The sequence below is a fragment of the Podarcis melisellensis genome (assembly GCF_964234715.1).
Source record: "Podarcis melisellensis genome assembly, chromosome: 17".
NCBI lineage: Eukaryota > Metazoa > Chordata > Lepidosauria > Squamata > Lacertidae > Podarcis > Podarcis melisellensis.
This window is the reverse complement of record NC_138534.1, coordinates 29232913-29251524: the sequence shown is the minus strand read 5'-3', so window position 1 is coordinate 29251524 and position 18612 is coordinate 29232913. Positions and strand designations below refer to the sequence as shown.

At 43.0% G+C, this 18612-nt stretch overlaps 1 long non-coding RNA gene across 1 annotated transcript; it reads right to left on the bottom strand.

Annotated features, from left to right (window-relative positions):
* Window positions 1-1012: 1012 nt before the first annotated feature.
* LOC309360456 lies at window positions 1013-8913 on the bottom strand. The gene is made up of 3 exons (XR_014164167.1): window positions 8872-8913; window positions 8450-8600; window positions 1013-1278 (listed from the first exon to the last, which is right to left on the bottom strand). It is a non-coding gene; the product is annotated as an uncharacterized lncRNA (long non-coding RNA).
* Window positions 8914-18612: the final 9699 nt, after the last annotated feature.

Sequence of the window (18612 nt, the reverse complement as noted above, 5' to 3'; positions counted from 1 at the left end):
AGGAGGTGTGAGGTAAAACGGGTGCTCTGGACAATTGTATAGATTTCATCTCAGGTGATACATCAGGGGAACTGTCTTTACCTGTTCGGGATACAAGCGAGATAATCTTCTCCAAGGATCCTCGGATGTCTTTTATGTATTTGAAGATATAGTCCACCGTTTTTGCAACTAGCTCTAAAGTAGACGAGTGTTCAAATAGTATCTCATCAATGCAGCTTTCACGGGCTCTAGCGCAGTCATTCGGGTGGATACCAGCATTATCCTTGCTTGAAGGTTTAGTAGGCAGGTTATCAAAAGGCTCTCTCACAATGGTCTCCTCGCCATTCATCTCTGCTAGCAGTGTGAAAGAGTTCGAAACTGGAACATTAAAAATATCCTTTGTACCTTCAGATTCACTAATTTTCGTTTGTTTAGCAAGAGGCAGGCATCTCAGTTCCTCTGTGTCGTCTAAATCTCTAGAATCTCTGGTACGTTTCCCAGTTCCTCTCCCACAAGCAGGGCTGTATAATTGCTTAGTCATTTCTCTCTTCATGCAGCCGCCGCAGTTTCAAGGTCAATGGTTGTCTCCCCGATAGAAAGAGGCGTCCTCCTACTTACTAATTTAAAACTAAAACTAAAAACTAAAAACTAAAGTTAAAAGTTAATAGGTTTCTATACTCATTAAAACTCATTAAAACAGTCTTAAAAGATAAATCAGGGAGCTCACACTCACGCTGACTAAGTGCCGTTCGCCATCTTGGAACCAGGTGCATTTTAAATAAATGGACACATGTAAAAACACACTGATTCTTGGACCATCTGCGTCCTTTTTACCAGTCCTGGGCCATTAACAGCAGCTGATGATGCCAAGAGCTAGCAGGGAAAGTTTATTGCCAGCATGGGGATAAATTGAACGGGATAGCTCAACCTGTTAATTTCCCCCTGCCCCCCACCATAGCAAGCAAAGTACCAGGACGGACAGACAGACAGAGTGGGAGAGGGCAGCAATGGAACGAGTGAGGATGAGGCACAGTATGGCATTCAGACCAGAGTCTCTATTTCCTCTCATTCTGCAAGATGACGTCCACATGATAGATGCTGTCTTGCTAGCTTCTCTTTGCCATTGATCTCTGCCTGGATGGCTCAGATTCTCGACAGCTCAATTCCCAGGAGTTTGCTTTGCGAGCCTGTGGTTAAGCGTTAAGAGGCCATTCCTCCCGAGCTGTAAGGAAACAGGACTTTATTTGCCCGGTCACACAGTCACACCTGTTCAGTGTCAATGTTAGAAATGTGGCAGACCTAAAGAAAGGAGAAATTAACACCAGAGAAAAATACTGGGCCCTTAGGGGTGGCAATGTTCTGGGGCTCTAGGCCCCTACCCCAGAGTTTGCAAACCATCATTTCCTTTTAGGGTTGCCATCTCTTTAATAAAAAATAAAAAATGAGGCCCTGCTTCTCATGCCACTTTGTCAGTCGCTCAGCACACAAAAATTCAGCAAGTGAAAAGCGCTGAAGACACAAGAGCCAGGCTGAGGAGAGGTGGTTGAAACTGTTTTTTTTTTTTTTCAGATCCTACACAAGAGCAGCTGCCTTCTCTTTTGCATTAAATGCCCTTTAACAGTTCTGGGACGAGCAGAAATGACAATTCTCAGTTCTTATCAGATGCCCACAACCATGATGATGATTAGAAGGTCCCGGGGCAGGTTACAGCAATATATATTTTAAAAAGAAACAGTATTAAAAGCAGCTTAAAACAAATCACAGGACTCAGCTACATTAGTAAAAAGAAAAAAGGGGGGAGCATTTTAAATGCGTTGTAATGAGGCATCTAATTATAAGCCTGCATTTTTATCAAAGCTTATATATTTCAATCAAGGCTTGTATTTTAAAATGAGCTTAAAAAGGATTTTCAAATGTTTCATGCCAGGCAGAAAACCTTGGCCATTCTCCTAAGACAAGGGGGCCCCCTTGATTTATAGCAGGAAAAACAATTCTCAAAGTCATAAAAAAAAGGGAATTACATACACTGCCCTTGCAGGTTGAGAAAACACAATTAGGAATGGGCAAATAGTAAAATGATACCTTCGGCCTCTCTTAAACCTTGAGCTAAATTTTCAAAAGCCAGGAGCAAATGGGGGAAAACATCTAGCTGACAGAAAAAAGAGAGCATTTTTAGGAAATCTTCTAAAGCTGTTTCTTTCTTAAACTGAGAGAGTTAAAAAGGGCAATAAATGTTGGGAAAGGCAACTGGCTTGGCTGGAGAAGAAGAAGCTTCTTCCTATTTTATTTTGAGGCTAGAAAGGAGGGTGAAAGGGGGAGGTGTAAACTGAAGAGGCTTCTCTTTAAAAGCTGTTTTTTACTGAGTTCCTTCCTTTTTACTTTACAAAGGTTTTATTCTTTTAAAAGGCTACCTATGATAATGTATGAAATATATTAGCTTAAATATATTGGCTTAAATGTAATTATGCAAAGGATTTAAGAAATGCTAGATTCTTAGAGTCATATTGCAATAGGAGACCAGAGGGGCAAATGAGCCTAGCCCCCCTTGCCAGACAGGAGACGCCATTGAACACTTCTGATATATATATTGGAGGGGGATGCCAGCCGGTGGCAGAGGACAGAGTGACTCCAGGAGACATAGGTGTAAAAACACCAAACGGAAAAACGAAGACTTTATTACTAAACAAATAAACACAAGCTCTGGTGGATGTTATTCCTGCAGGCAAGGCAACAAAACTCAGCTTTTTTCCTTTATAGCAACGGTCACCTGCAGCCAATTAATCCCAGAAACTTCTTAAAGGTATACACACATGTTTCTGTGCCGAATGTCCTCTAACACCCCCTCTCATTCAAACAGAAACAATAGTATTTTAAACAGAAAAGAACATATTTACATATCACACACTGCAACTCCCAACTTTGTTACCAGTCGTGTATGTTTTTCAAGGGTTAACGCTTTTGTAAATACATCCGCCACATTTTGTGTACTTTCACAATACTTCAGCATTATCTGGTTCTGTTTTACATTTTCAGCTACATTTTGGTATTTAATTTCTAAATGCTTTGATTTGTTTCTAAACAGGTCAGATCCAGACAAGGTTATTACGGCTTGATTATCTTCCATAACTTGAATAGGATAATTACACTCTACGTCTATATCCTTGAGGATCTGAACATAAAATTTTACTTCATTACATAATTCCGACAATGCACAGTATTCGGCTTCAGTTGATGATGTGGCCACTATAGTTTGTTTTTTGGATTTCCATCCTACTAAAGAATCTCCAAATTGAAATACCATTCCAGAAATTGATTTTTTATCAGGCAGGTTGGCCCAATCGCTGTCCACGTAACACTGCAATTTTGTGGACCCTGAAGATGGTAATTTTAAACAATAATCAAGTGTTTGCTTTAGATACCGGAAAATACGTTTTAAACCTTTCCAGGCGTTTTCTGTAGGACAGCTTACTAGTCTGCTTAGTATTCCAATTGCATAACTCAAATCTGGTCTGCTCCACAATGAAATGTATAATAAACTTCCAATTATTGAATGGTACATTTCAGGATTTACAGGTTCTGTGCATTTTTCTTCATTTTTGAAAAAACCTATTTCCATTGGGGTTTTTATTCCCTTGCAGTTTTGCATATTGTTTCTTTCAAGTAACTCCACTATTTTGTCTTTTGACTCAACAAAAACTTCCATCGTTTGTTCTTTGAATTTCTAAACCGAGATAATTTTTTACTGGCCCCAAATCTCTTACTTTAAATTCCTTTCTTAGTTGTTCTGCAAATTTTTTCACTTGCTTGTCACCTTTTGTAGAGTAAAGCAAATCATCAACATAACACAAACACAATTCTTGTTTATCACCCTTTCCTTTAGTGTACAAGCAGTTATCAGCTAAGCTTCTTTTAAAACCAAGATTTTTTAAAGCATTATCAAGACATTCGTTCCAATTTCTAGCTGACTGTTTGAGCCCATAAATTGCTTTGTTCAGCCTATATACAGAATTCTGTTCTCCTGCCTCAAAACCTGGCGCTTGATTCATAAAAATTTCTTCTTGCAGATTTGCGTTAAGATAAGCTGTTTCAATATCAAAATGGTTTACCTTAAACCCACGTTGTGCTGCAAGAGCTAACAATAAGCGTACACTTTCACTCCTTGCAGTAGGAGAAAAGGTTTCATCAAAGCTTTCACCTTTTCTTTGAGTAAAGCCTTGTGCTACCAGTCTGGCTTTGTACTTAACATCACCACCTGCCAAGTGTTTTATTTTATACACCCATCTACAGCCCACTGCCTTTTTTCCTTCTGGCAATGGCTCAATGGTAAAGACATCGTGTTCTGCTAAAGATTTCATTTCTGCTTTCATTGCATTTTTCCACCTTACTATTTCCTGGTGTGGTAACTTTAAAACTTCCTCATAATCACGAGGTTCCTTTTTCACATCAACAGTTTTAGCTTCTTGTATAGTAAACCTTTCTGGAGGTACCCCCTTATTGCTTCTTTGTGACCTTCTAACTTGAACACTCTCCCCCTCTGAACTATCTTCCCCTTCTGATTCATCCTGCTCAGGAAAAATTGGTTCAGCTTTAGGAGATTGTGTACTGGGATCCTCATCCCCTGAATCCTCATCATTGTCACTTTCAGAACTTTCTTTAATTTGTGGCTTATCTTCCTCAGATTTCACAAATTTATCTGTATTATCAGAATATAACATAACTTCTGAATTTCCATGTAAACGAACCCAACCATCTTGCTCACAAAACTCTGCATGTCTTGATATTACAACTCTGCCACGCCCTAGTGCAAAACGATACCCCTTTGACCAAGTTTGATAGCCAACAAACCTAAGTTTCTTTGCCTTGGGCTCACCTTTCCTTCTCTGTCCTTTTGGGATGTGAACCCAAGCCCAGCAACCAAAAGTTTTAACATGGTCCAAAAAGGGTTTTTTTCCATAAAGCAAAAAATGAGGGGTGTTGTTTATGGTAGAATGAAACAATCTGTTCTGTATGTAGTTAGCACACAGAATTCCTTCTCCCCAATACTTCCTGGATAGGCCAGAATCACATAGCATTGAATCTAACATTGTTTGTAAAGATCTTATCTTGCGTTCTGCAACTGAATTTTCTTCAGGTGAAAAAGGACACGATTTACGGTGACAAATACCACGCTTTTTCAACCAAACTTGGAGGGCTTCAGACATGAACTCGCCTCCACGGTCACTTTGTAACTGGGTAACTTTGTAAGGAAACTGCCTTTCTATATAGTTGATCCAATTCTTAATCAGTTGACCAGTTTCACTTTTGTGTTTTAACAAATATACCCAAGTATACCGGCTATAATCATCCACAAGAACCAAAAAAAACTTTGCTCCTCCTTCAGACTCTGCAAATGGCCCACAAAGGTCTGAATGTACTAAAGCAAATGGCCTCTTGCTAATTCTAGTACTTTCAGGGTAAGACCCTCGCTTACTTTTAGACTCCTTGCAGGTATTGCAGTCTAGAAAAACTGAACATTTTTTCATTTTAATTCCCTTGCTTAATTCTGGCATTTTTGCAATACTGCGGAAATTGGCATGCCCCAAACGACGATGCCACAGATGCTGGCACTCATCATGCAAGGCTCTATTACAGGCTTTAACACATGCCCCAGACTCACTTACTAGCTGGTCTTTCAAAACAAACAAACCATTTTGTAGCGACGCTGTAACCACTTTTCCAGCTTTCTCTATTCTACAGCCTGAACCAGAAAAGGTTACTTTAAATCCCTGCTTAACAAGACTTGTAACTGAAAGCAAATTATTTTCTAAGCTTGGTACACATAAAACATTGGTAAACTTGGTACTTAAACAGTTGATATTCACACTACCCTTTCCAGCTGACTCATGCGCTGTTCCATCAGCTAGTACTACATTTACAGATTTACAAGGCTGCTTTTCTACAAGAGTTTGTGCAGACTTGACAAAAATGTTTGTTGCTGCTGAGTCTAAAATCCAGTCTTGTCCAACGTCGTGACTGGTGCCTCGAACTGCTGCAGAAACATACTGGATTCTATTCTTCCTGTTTCCTCGCTTCCCAGCAAACGCAGGCCGCCCTTGTCTTGTATTTTCTCCCACAGACACAGTGCACTGTCGTACTAAATGCTTGGTTGACCCACAACGATAGCATCTTCTAACTGTGAACGCTGCTTCCTCTCTGTGGTCTACAACCTCTTTAGGATGCCGCTCCTCATCAGTTGCATATCTTTTACTGGACTGCCTCCCATTTCTGGAGTTACGGTGAGGGGTTGTGGCCTTCCTCTCATGGCGTCTTTCCTCCTCATCAAGCAAACGGCCAGTTAAGAAATGCATTGTTAATTGGCTTTCTGGGATTGCTTCCAGAGTCATCACTAAATTGTCCCATGACTCAGGAAGTGAAGACAGCACAATATAAACTTTTCTCTGTTCAGAAAAATGTTCCCCAAGTTCATTTAACTGTGAAAATAAATCACGCATTCTTTGAAGATGTGTTGAAACACATTCACCCTCACTTAGTCTGGCTCGGTACAGAGCTCTCATTAGAGTAATTTTGCTGCCAGCAGTGTCTCTAATATGTATTGCTCTCAGTGCTTGCCAAATCTCACTTGCTGTTTCAAGGTCTCGCACATGAGATAACTGAGACTTCTCTAAACTCAGAATTAAATTGGCATAGGCTTTGTCCTCCAGCCTTTGGTCTGCTTCATCTACTTCTTCATCCTCCTCTTTTACAGGAGGGTTAACAATTGCAGTCCAACATTGTTCTTTCTTTAAAAACGCCTGCATCTGTAAACTCCATGACATATAATTGGACTCTCCCAGTTTCTCTACTGGAAAATAGGAAGCTCCCCCTTGAGCTCCAGCTCCAAGTCCAGCCATGGCACCACCCAGCCTTCAGCTTTCCACTCAGTTCTTACTCACACGTGGCTTGAAGAAACGTTCGGCTCCTGGTCCCAAACAGACACTCCCTGCCGATGCCTTCACACAGCCAGCTGCTTGAGAAACGCTGAGTTGCTTCCAGTCTCTGGGTTCTTTTCACGCTCTGTCTCTGCCCACTCAAGACTGGGGACTGGGCCCAAAACCTATTGGAGGGGTATGCCAGCCGGTGGCAGAGGACAGAGTGACTCCAGGAGACATAGGTGTAAAAACACCAAACGGAAAAAACGAAGACTTTATTACTAAACAAATAAACACAAGCTCTGGTGGATGTTATTCCTGCAGGCAAGGCAACAAAACTCAGCTTTTTTCCTTTATAGCAACGGTCACCTGCAGCCAATTAATCCCAGAAACTTCTTAAAGGTATACACACATGTTTCTGTGCCAAATGTCCTCTAACAATATAGTTGTCAGGCATTTGTTTAAAAGACCCTCAAATGAAGGAGATCTTTCAATGATGATTAACTCAAGATCCTTGAAGATAAAAATTTAAGATTAACCGTTTGTTTTAGAAGGCAATAGGGCAAGGAGGGCAAGAGGTGAGCTGGTAATTAAGATTCCATGTAAGATATATTATTACTTATTTGTCATTTATATATAGCTCTTTGTCTCCCTTATAAGGATAGAAGGAAATGGGTGTATCTATTGTGATTGGTTCTAGCAAACAGCCAATAGGAATTCCAACCAGGCTGATTGGACAGAGGCAGCCACAGGAGGAGCAAAGGGGGCTGGATTAAGGGAATATAAGTGCTGGCCAGAATGGCAGGAGGGCAGGCCAGAGCTTGGTAACCATATACCACTGAGCCTCTCATTTATTTGTCTGACAAATAAATTATTATTTTAATTTCTCTATTGCTGCGTTGAATATTTCATTCCAGCTAAGCGTTAACCACAAGCAGAGGTGCTACAGTAACACTGAGACACCAGATGGCGCTGCAGAGTTCTGTCTTTCGACAACGGGATTTCCCGTTATGATGTTTACAACGCATTTTCCTGAAACGTTTTTTTTTTAATGCGTCTAAATCTAGCCACAGACACAACTAGAGTACAGTGGTACCTCGGGTTACATATGCTGCAGGTTACATACGCTTCAGGTTACAGACTCCGCTAACCCAGAAATAGTACCTCGGGTTAAGAACTTTGCTTCAGGATAAGTACCGAAATCGTGCTCCGGTGGCATGGCGGCAGCAGGAGGCCCCATTAGCTAAAGTGGTGCTTCAGGTCAAGAACAGTTTCAGGTTAAGAACGGGTCTCTGGAACGAATTAAGTACTTAACCCGATGTACCACTGTAATAGTGTGTTTAGATCAGGGATGGGGAATCTGTGGCCTTTTAGTGATGTTGAATTTCATTTTCTGTCTGCTGCAGATGGCATGGACAATGGTCAAGGATGGTGGTGTGGGAGTAATTGACTTCTGCTGGAAAGGAAATATGGAAAACTGAGACATCAGAACCCAGGGAAGTTCTACAAGTCATTATTTTCTGCAGCAGCACATTTTGACTACAAATCCCATTCATGCTCACCTAGGATTTAGTCCCACTGAGCTCCGCGTGGCTTGATTCTGAATAGACTTGTACAGGCTTGCAGCAGGGGATTTCCCCCGCACAATATCTCTCTGTGGTCTGGATGTTGTATCTGTTGAATGTCGGGCTGTTACTAGGTAGAGGAAGCCTGCTGAAAAAGGCATGGCAATTATGTAAGCACACTGTATTGCATAAAAAGGGGGGGGGAATTTTTAAAGTACGCAAATCAAATTGACTAGACAATTATTCAGATTAACTTGAAGCACCTTAATTCAAATTAGCACTTACTCAGACAATTATGCTTGAGCTTTATAGCTTTGTAATTAATGCATTTAGGTGAGCCAACTTTTCATTGTGCTTTTAGTGGCAGCCTGACCTGTAGAAATTAAGAAGATGCCGATTATCCTGGCATAGAAACCTACCTCACAGGGTTGTTGTGGGGGTTCAGCGAGGGGGGAATCATGTGCGCCCCCTTTGAGCTTTCCTCACAGGCGAGTTTCTCCACACCCTCGATCATTGTGTGTTAAGTACAGTAGTGTAATTCACTGAGATTGCAAATGCTTGTATGCATTACCATGTGTTTAAATTTGATTGGTTGGTCACTGAATTCTAGAGACGTCTCTAGTAGTTCTCATGTGATTTGGCTAATGTTGGTCACATGGGAGGCACCTAGTGAAGGAGAGACTCCCTTTTATGTGAAGCAAGCTGACTGTGTTTTGGAATCCACTGTGAACACTGCTAAATTGAATGGAGTGTTGGAGTGCTGCTTCTCTGCTTGAAAGAAGAAATTGAGCAAAGTTGCAGGAGGAGGTGAAAGTGGAAATCTGTGATGGCCTGGGATTCGGACTCGGAGGCTGAACCTGAGGAATCCCAGCCTGCACAGGAGTCCCCGCCTCCAGAACCAGCTGAGCCGGGGCTGGGGCTTGAGCCTGAAGGGTCCTCACCTCTGCTGGATCCTCAGGTGCAGGCACCAGCTGAGTCTGCTCTGGCCCCTGAAGTGATGGAGGACCTATTGACTGCAAGTGCTCCACTCTCAGCCCCATCAGGGGAAGCTGAGGTTGCCTCTGGGTCTGGTAACCCTCCAGCCTCTCCTGAGCTGCAGAGGCTCGGGGCAGCGAGGCGGAGGGAACTACGTTTCCGCAGGAGGAGGAGGGAACTACATTTCCGCAGGAGGAGTGCTCACCTCCAGGCCAGGAGAGGTGAGTCACCTGTGCACTGGGGCTGCCCTATGCCTCGGGGCAGATATAAGCCGGCCAGCTCCACTCCCAGGTTGCGGGAGCAACATTGTTGGTAGCCAGTTCCTGCCTGCACCCTGTCCTGCTCTTCTGCCAGAGTTCCTGACCTCACCCGACTCCCTGCCTTGGACCCAGCTTCAGCTTTGATGGACAGCCTCCATACTGCATCCTTGACCTTCGACCGGACCTTGCCGCACAGTTAACCCCTCGGGACCAGCACAAAATCTCTCCTAGGAGCTGCAAGGCATGGCCTAACTGAGATACAGCAGGATGAGTGCTGAGCTCTGGAAAGAGAGGAAAAGGCAGTTGTTTGGAAGTTAGAATAAGGGACTGTAAGCCCATGCTTACAGTCGACAGCTCCCTTCCACCTCTCCTGTAATTTCAGAACTGATTTATGCCTGAGTGTACACACTCAGATGGAAAAGTGAAATTGCACTTTGGGCTGAAGGTGAGAATGCCGTGTTTGCTTTTAAAATATATAGAACATTCAAACAAATCGCACAACCTCCAACAACACCTTAAGCTTCAATAGAAAAAATATACAGCAGGGATCAGCTTAGGTTGGATCTTTTCTGCTTGCTATGCTCGTTTTCTGCTTCCACCAAAGACTTTTTATTTGCTTTATAATGGGGTGGCTATTTTTTTGGGGGGGGGAAACGCCTGCATTCATCCATTCTACCACCTCTGTCACTTTGTTCTGATGCAAGCATAGGCAGACTTAGCCCTCCAGATGTTTTGGGACTACAACTCCCATCATCCCTAGCTAACAGGACCCAGTGGTCAGGGATGATGGGAGTTGTAGTCCCAAAACATCTGGAGGGCCGAGTTTGCCTAGGCCTGTTCTGGTGCATCTGCAGATCTGGCTTCAACAGTTCAGGATCACCACCTTTCCTCCTGGCTCCTATGCCTTCCCTAACATCCCTGCACCCAGAATGACACAGCTGAACCATTCCCAAGGAGCACTAACCTCCTTGCCAGAAAAGGCACCCACTTCCCTGTTTGTACGCTTGCTTGGCAAGTTGTTAAAAGCACAGAATCAGGACACCTACAGAAAGTGCTGTTTCCCACTCAGCCTCAAAAGGTGCAGGAACCTTGTCCTTTGTTGTACCTGCCACCTTCTTTCACTAGAGCAACTGCTGATGATCAAATTGATGATCAATCTGTCAATCTAATCCACCTGGTCTCAGGCAATTTGATGGATTATGATGGTTTTGCTGCTTATTGGTGATATGCTTAGGGAAACTTTTAATGTTTGGCAGACGATTGTATTTCAATATTTTGTTGGAAGCTGCCCAGAGTGGCTGGGGAAACCCAGCCAGATGGGCGGGGTATAAATAATGAATTATTATTGTTGTTGTTTATTTGCTGCTGTAGCTTTTGAAATGTATTGTTCCTTTAAAAAAATATGTTATGCTTTACGCTCTTAAAGTTGCTTCAAGACTACTAATGTGCCAAGCAATTGAAACATCATCATCACTTCTTTAAAGGCTACAGTTCTGTGCAAATGTATTAGGTAGCATAGTTGGTCTCTGGTACATACTAAAGTTTTGGAGTCTTACAGGGGAAGACAAGTTGTGATGATCATAACAATTCTTAGAAACCAAATTATGTCCACAGGTTGGAGCTGGTGTTGAAGTCTCCTTTCTCAAACAAATGTGATCTGGGGTCGTTTCTAAAACGTCATTGTGCCAAAGGGTCTGCTCTTGGCGCTGCTAAGAAGCGGAAAAGGAATGTTTCCAAAAGAATATATTTGTACCTATTTAACTACTGGCTTTTATTAACGTGCACGTCAGTTATGTGCTCCTGAGATTCCATCTACAAGAACAATTACAATCAAATGCCTCCAGATTGCCCATTTGGATCCCGGGAAATAGCTCAGCCAATCCAATTATATGGCTTTCCCACAGATTTGTTTTCGACAGTCTAAAATGTCAGATGCTAAACTGGATTTTTTTTTATTTTAAAAAAAAAGCAGGTTGAAGGATATTTTTGTGCAGCGTGATTTATCTTCGGTGGCCAATATTAAATCGGAACCCATGATACAATTTCATCAGAGACTGGAAAACAATTTAGCTGGTTTGTCTATGGCTCTGCCGAATCAGGATGGTGACCAGTCTAAGCCAGAATCCTGCTCTCACAGTGGCCAACCAGATGCTCAAGCAGCACCTGAGTGCAACAACCCTCTCCCCTCCTGCTTTCCCCTGCAACTGGGATTCAGAAGTATACTGTCTCCAACTAGGGACAGCGTGTAGCCATTGTCACTAGTAGTCATTGGCAGCCTTCTCCTTCATGAATTGGTCTAATGCTCTTTTAAGCCATCAAAGTTGTTGGCCATCGCTGCCTCTTGTGGGAGCATTGTTCATATTTAACTACGCATTGTGTAAAGAAGTGCATTCTTTTCTTTTTGTCCTGAATCTTCCAACATTAAGCTCCATTGGATACTTCACCCATTTTAGTGTTGTGAGAGGTGAAGGAAAACTGCTCTCTATCTTGAGTTTCTACTGAAATGAGGCTGCATTTTAATGCTGTATTTTAATCTTGTTTTTAAGTTGTATTTTAATCCATTGTTTTATACCGCCCTGAGCCTGGTCTTGGCTGGGGATAGCGGGGTATAAATAAAATTTATTATTTATTATCATTTTTTATTATCTCCTTTCTCCATGCCATGCATAAATTTGCAAACCTTGAGTCTATCCCCTTATTTGCCTTTTCTCTAAACTCATAAGTTCTTAAATTACAGGAGAGGTAAGAAGGGGGCTGGTTTTGTGATGGGCCCCCTTGCCGACTCTGTTTTTAAAGTTTTGGGGGGCGTGATTTGCCCAAGACAGGGAGTAATTGGGGGAACAGCGCTTGTGAATGCTATTAAGGTCCCCCTCCCTAATTATAAGCATGAGTTTGGTTCCTGAGTTGCTGATCCAAAAGCCATACCCAAGATCAATAGGGTGATGACTTAACAGAGTGCCAAAATAAGAAGAAGACAGGAGCCACTTCAGCAGAAAACAGGATATAAAATTCAGTAAGATTTGCATATTCTAATTTATGTCTAGAGCAGCAGGTGTAAGAAATAATTGCTGTGATCTAAACAGAAACGCTATTGTTCTGTCTGCTGTTCAGGTGCTCACTATTAATGGAGCAATCTCTAGGGCTGCTTGCTGTCCCTTCTTGGGATTCTTTATCCTGGAACTGGACTTGAATCAGCCAACCCTTCAAATAAAGGATGGCTTCAAATACTGATGACATCAGGCAGAGGAATACCCTCTGCAAGGCAGGACACATGGCTGCCATACCCTCCAACATTTCTCTGATTAAAATAGGGACATTCTATTTCATCATCATCATCATAATTTTATTATTTATATCCCACTCATCTGGCTCAGTTACCCTAGCCACACTGGGTGGCTTCCAATATACAGCACCACCTCAGTTTTCAAATCTCGAAAGTCAAAAGTTTCGGTTTTCGAACGCCAAAAACCCGGAAGTAACTGCTTCGGTTTTCAAATGCTTTTCGGAAGTCGAACGTGCCATGCGGCTTCCGTATTGAGTTTTCTGTAAATAAATGCTTCCAGAAGTAAATGCTTCAGTTTTCGAACGTTTCAGAAGTCAAACAGTCTTCCAGAACGGATTCTGTTCGAAAACCGAGGTACAGTGGTACCTCTGGTTAAGAACTTAATTCGATCCAGAGGTCCGTTTTTAACCTGAAACCGTTCTTAACCTGAAACTGTTCTTAACTTGAGGTACCACTTTAGCTAATGGGGCCTCCTGCCGCCGCCGTCACGCGATTTCTATTCTCATCCTGAAGTAAAGTTCTTAACCCGAGCTGCTACTTCCAGGTTAGCGGAGTCTGTAACCTGAAGCCTTTGTAACCCAAAGCGTTTGTAACCTGAAGTACCACTGTACCACTGTATATAAAAACATAATAAAACACTAAACATAAAAAACCCTTCCCTATACAGTACAAGGCTGCCTTCAGATATCTTCTAAAAGTTGTATAGTTACTATCTCCTTGGCTCATGGGGGGGGGGGAGGAATCAGATAACTCCACACCCTCCAACATTTCTCCAATGGAAACAGGGACGTCCTAAAGAAAAGCGGGACATTCTGGGATCAAATCAGAAACCGGGATGGCTTCTGTAAATCCGGGACGGCCCCTGGAAAATAGGGACACTTGTAGGGTCTGGGCTACTCTACAAATTGGTCACTAAAAGGTTACCTTGAACCTCTCCTCTCCCTTACAAGGTTTAAAGCTCTATGTTTACTGACCCTCCTCCTTTCTCCATCTATTATGCAGGCTCTTTGCTGCTAAATATTAGATCTCTCTTTTAAAACCACAGCACACCCTCATCTCATTGGGCTTTGCTGCTCTGCAATCAGGGGGGAATGTTTTCTACTCCAGCAAAGCAAATGTTGACTGTCTCAGTTGCCTGTGGGACTGGAGGGGGCTGGAGGGGGGTGGAATATGCAGAGGCACCCAAAGCGACAATAAAGTCAAACGTGGGCTGTGATGTTGTCACATTTAGATATTTGCTCCATTTTTCCTCTTTTGAATCCTCCTAGAGAACTCTGACTCATGAATCTTAAGCAGGGCGATGGACGTGCCTCGCATTTTTGCTCGCCTCTGGACTCGCGGATCCATTCAAGTCGGAGAAAATAAATATTGTGATACTTGGCAGCGGATCTCCTTGCGGCTTTGATGCCCTTTGAAATCTTCTAACTTTCATACCAGAAAGAACAATGGCTTGCACTGTGAAGGCCGCAGAAACATCAGCTCTGATGCATGCAAGGCTTATCAGTCCATGTTTTGGTGGATACAAGGGAGGAAAAAAACATTGATTATGTCTTCAGAGGATGAGGCTTCATATTTTTTGTCAGTAAAGATTCATCTCTGGAAAACGGACTTTCAAAATGGGTCAGCCCCTTTCCTTACTCAGAACTTCTGACATCATAATAAATGTTGCCAACTGTTCCAAAAGGTCCATATTGTTGTGCCTTTAACAAGTATTGGCAAATTATAATGTCTGCACCCATGCTGTGATGAGTTTCAGCTTCTGGTTTTTGAACACCAGGCTGCTTTCAAAGGCGTAGGAGCAGACTAGGTCATTATTTCTGGTCAGCTGGCAGCCCTAGTAGTCATTAAAGGTAAAGGTACCCCTGACCATTAGGTCCAGTCGTGGACGACTCTGGGGTTGCGGCGCTCATCTCGCTTTATTGGCTGAAGGAGCATGCCAAAGGAGCATGCTGGGTCCTGTGGCCAGCATGACAGCCGCTTCTGGCGAACCAGAGCAGCTCACGGAAATGCCTTTTACCTTCCCGCTGGAGCGGTACCTATTTATCTACTTGCACTTTGACATGCTTTCGAACTGCTAGGTTGGCAGGAGCAGGGACCGAGCAACGGGAGCTCACCCCGTTGTGGGGATTCGAACCGCCGACCTTCTGATCGGCAAGTCCTAGGCTCTGTGGTTTAACCCACAACGCCACCCTCATCCCTTTCTAGTAGTCATTGCTCTTGAGTTAATTGAGTCCAGGCACTTTAAAAAAAAGAGCAGAATAACTTTTAATGAAAGAGATCGAGAAATTCCATCACTGTAGTTGGTTTAGTTTTTGACTAGGATTCCCCTTGCAGCTGTGGCCAACTCCTCCCCCTTCTTGAGGCTCCTGTGCTTTTTAATAGGTACGATACTCTGCCAAATTATCCTTGGTCATCCTTTACTCTGTGTTAAGTCTTGGGAAAGCACTAGAACGATAATGAACTTCAAGCGCTTTTTTCAAACAGGCTGGCTCCCAGACCACTGCCTGAAGAACAGAGTGGCCTCAGGCATGCGAAAGGCAGCGGTGCCGGCTTTAAAATTAGCATGCATTGCCTCCCCAAAAACCTAAATCAATGCCCCCCTCCCTATCTGCCATTCTATTGATATTTTGGAATATTTTGTTGTCGCTTGTACAACTTGTATGCAGTGAGATTACACGAGCAACACCCCACTCAGCTCTCTTAAGTCTTAATTCCTCTCGTTTACTGACACACACCTACCAAACCCGAAAGTCAGTTGCCCTGTTGTTATCTTTTCATTCAGCAGCCTAACAGCCCACAGATAGAAGCTGTTCTTTACCCTGTTGGTGCAACTAATCATGCTTCTATATCTTCTGCCTGAGGGCACGAGATCAAGAAAGTGCCGGCCAGGGTGTGAATCATCCCTGATAATTTTCCTCACTCTCCTGAGGCAACGTTCTTCCACTGTTTTGTCCAGCGGATTCACAGGACAGCCCATAATATCTTGTGCTGTATTCACCACCCTCTGTAGGCACTTCCTATCAGTTGATGTCAAACCAGCGTACCACACCGTGATGCAGTATTAAAGGACACTTTCTATTGTGGACCAGTAGAAGGAGATCATTAAATGTTGATTGACATTTCTACTTGAAACAGAAGTATCTGATCACCTTGATGGATATTGGGATATACAGCTGGCTGGTGCTGCATCAACCCAGGCGTAGGTTTCCCCATCTCTACGCTTAACAATTTCCCGCATATTCATAAAAGGCCTAAACTCTGCTGAACTACAAAATGTAGGGCAGTGATGTGGAACTGGATTTAGCAAGATGTTTCCTCCAGCTCCCTCAGCTGCTGGTTGCCAGGGCTTTTGCTGCGCACGGCCCTCTCCAAGCCATACCCGCCAACATTTCTCTGATGAAAACAGGGATGCTCTATTCAATAATAATTAATAAAATAATAACTTTACTGTTTAGACCCAGCCCATCTGACTGGGTTGCCCCAGCCGCTCTGGGTGGCTTCCAACATATATAACAACATAATAAAACATTAAACATTAAACAAAACCTTTCTATACAGGGCTGCCTTCAGATGTCTTCTAAAGGTTCTATAGTTACTTATCTCTTTGGCTCGGTGCGTCACATAACTCCATACCCTCCAACATTTCTCCAGTGAAAATAGGGACATCCTAAGGAAAAGCGGGCCATTCTTCGTTTCATTATATATCATTTCCCCAAAGCCTTTAGCTTTTTTGCATGTCCACCACCAGAGTGGATTTGATTTAAATCAAATCGATTTAAATCATGATTTAAATCACTACTCAGTAAGACTTGATTTAAATCTTTTTTTTTACAGAAAGACTCGTTCTTGCTGGTATAATCTTAATATTTACAATCAGATGAAGGTTTCATTTTTTGAAAAATAAATTTTCAGAGTAGTATTTACAGTTATATCAAAAATTACTGATTTGGTTATACCATTAGAAATACATAGACAGATAATTATGAAATTATTGTGAGGTTTGATAAGTTAACTGTTTATATTAGGGCAACTTTTCTGCTGTCCTTTATTGGAAGGAGAAAAACAATCATTTCCTTAATAACAATTTAAACAATTTATTTAACTAAAACAATAACATTATAGCATATGTATCCATGTTTGTTAACTGATGTGGTTAAACAATTTAAAAAACAAAAACATTGGACTGAGTTTTAGCATACATGAAAAACTTAAACTAAATCCTTATTTCCTGATGAGTAGCCTTTGGACTATAATGTAACTTAAATAGAAAAATATATTTAGAAAGATTTTTCCTCCAAAAGCATTTTATTTTAAAAATCCAATTTAAATTCTTTAAAATCCCATTTTTTAAATAAAAAAAAATCATTGATTTTTATCCACCCTGTCCATCACATATGGAAGAATCTACCTTACATTTCCAGTATGGAGAAAGGCTCCTGAAATATGTTAGCAAAGGTACCAAGTGGACGTTGCAAAGGAGAATATTCCACAGATGGGGAGCCACACTTGAAAAAGCCCTCTCCCTACCTTCCAAGCCTTTCTCAGATGGGGATGCTGGAGCATAGCTGTCAAGCATCCCTTATTTGGAGGGACAGTCCCTTATCCCAGCGCCATGTCCCGCTGCTGTCCCTTATTGATGGATGTCCCTTAAATTTCCCAGGTTTCAAAGGAAGCAGCTCCTCTCCCTCCCTCCCTGCAGGCCAGGGAGGAGGGAGGCTCCAACTGGGTTGCTTGGCTGCCCAGCCCGCTGCCCTCCAGCCTCCTCTCACCAGCCTCAGCCCCCGGGAGCCCCTCCCCGCCAGGACTGGCAGGAGCCTCGGGCCCTTCCGCCGCCATCCTCCTCGTGGCCGCTGAACTGAGCATCTCTGCCTGGGGCCTTCCCTCTACCCGTCGCCGCCGCTCCCGCTAGGCCATACTGCGGCTGTGCCGCCGAAGGACCCGGATGAGATGGGCAGCCTGGCATGGGCTATGAATTGCTGAGGAGCCTTGAGAGGAGAGCGAGGGCAACCATAGAGAAAGCAGTTCAGAGAGGAGGAAGAGGAGGCGACAGAGGCGGAGGCACGTGCAGGTGTTCCAAGGGCTACAAGGGAAGGACCGCAAGTGCTTCTCCCATAGATTTGTAGTGGTAGACTAACGTAGATGGTCTGATCTGCGGGTTTACTTCGGGCGCTATTCCCTCCCCTTCCTCCCGCCCCACCTGATGGAACTGAGAGCTGCAGATGGAGCACGAGAGAAAAGATACAGAACTGCAGCAGCATCTTTGTAGCTTGGACTTTGTTTTGCATGAAAAGTGGTTGCTGCTTGTAGTTATTTAATTGCAGTGTTTCATCGGCTGGTGTCTTGAGCAGCAACCTCTGGAAACAAAGGGCTAAAAACCAGCGCTGCTCTCCAAAATTATCTGGTCCCTTTTAACTTCGTATTTCAGCTGGTTGACTAAAATCCCTTATTTTGGCTGCTAGTCCCTTATTTTCAAGGCTGCTGGTCAAATTTTTTCAAATCTGTAAATTGACAGTTATGTGCTGGAGAAGAGCCTCACATGAACATCTAAGGGCTCAGGTAGGTTCATGTAGAGAGAGGCATTCCAGAAAGGTGTAGTTCTGAGTTTATTGACTCCTAGCAAACCTTCCACTCTTGCTTTGCTA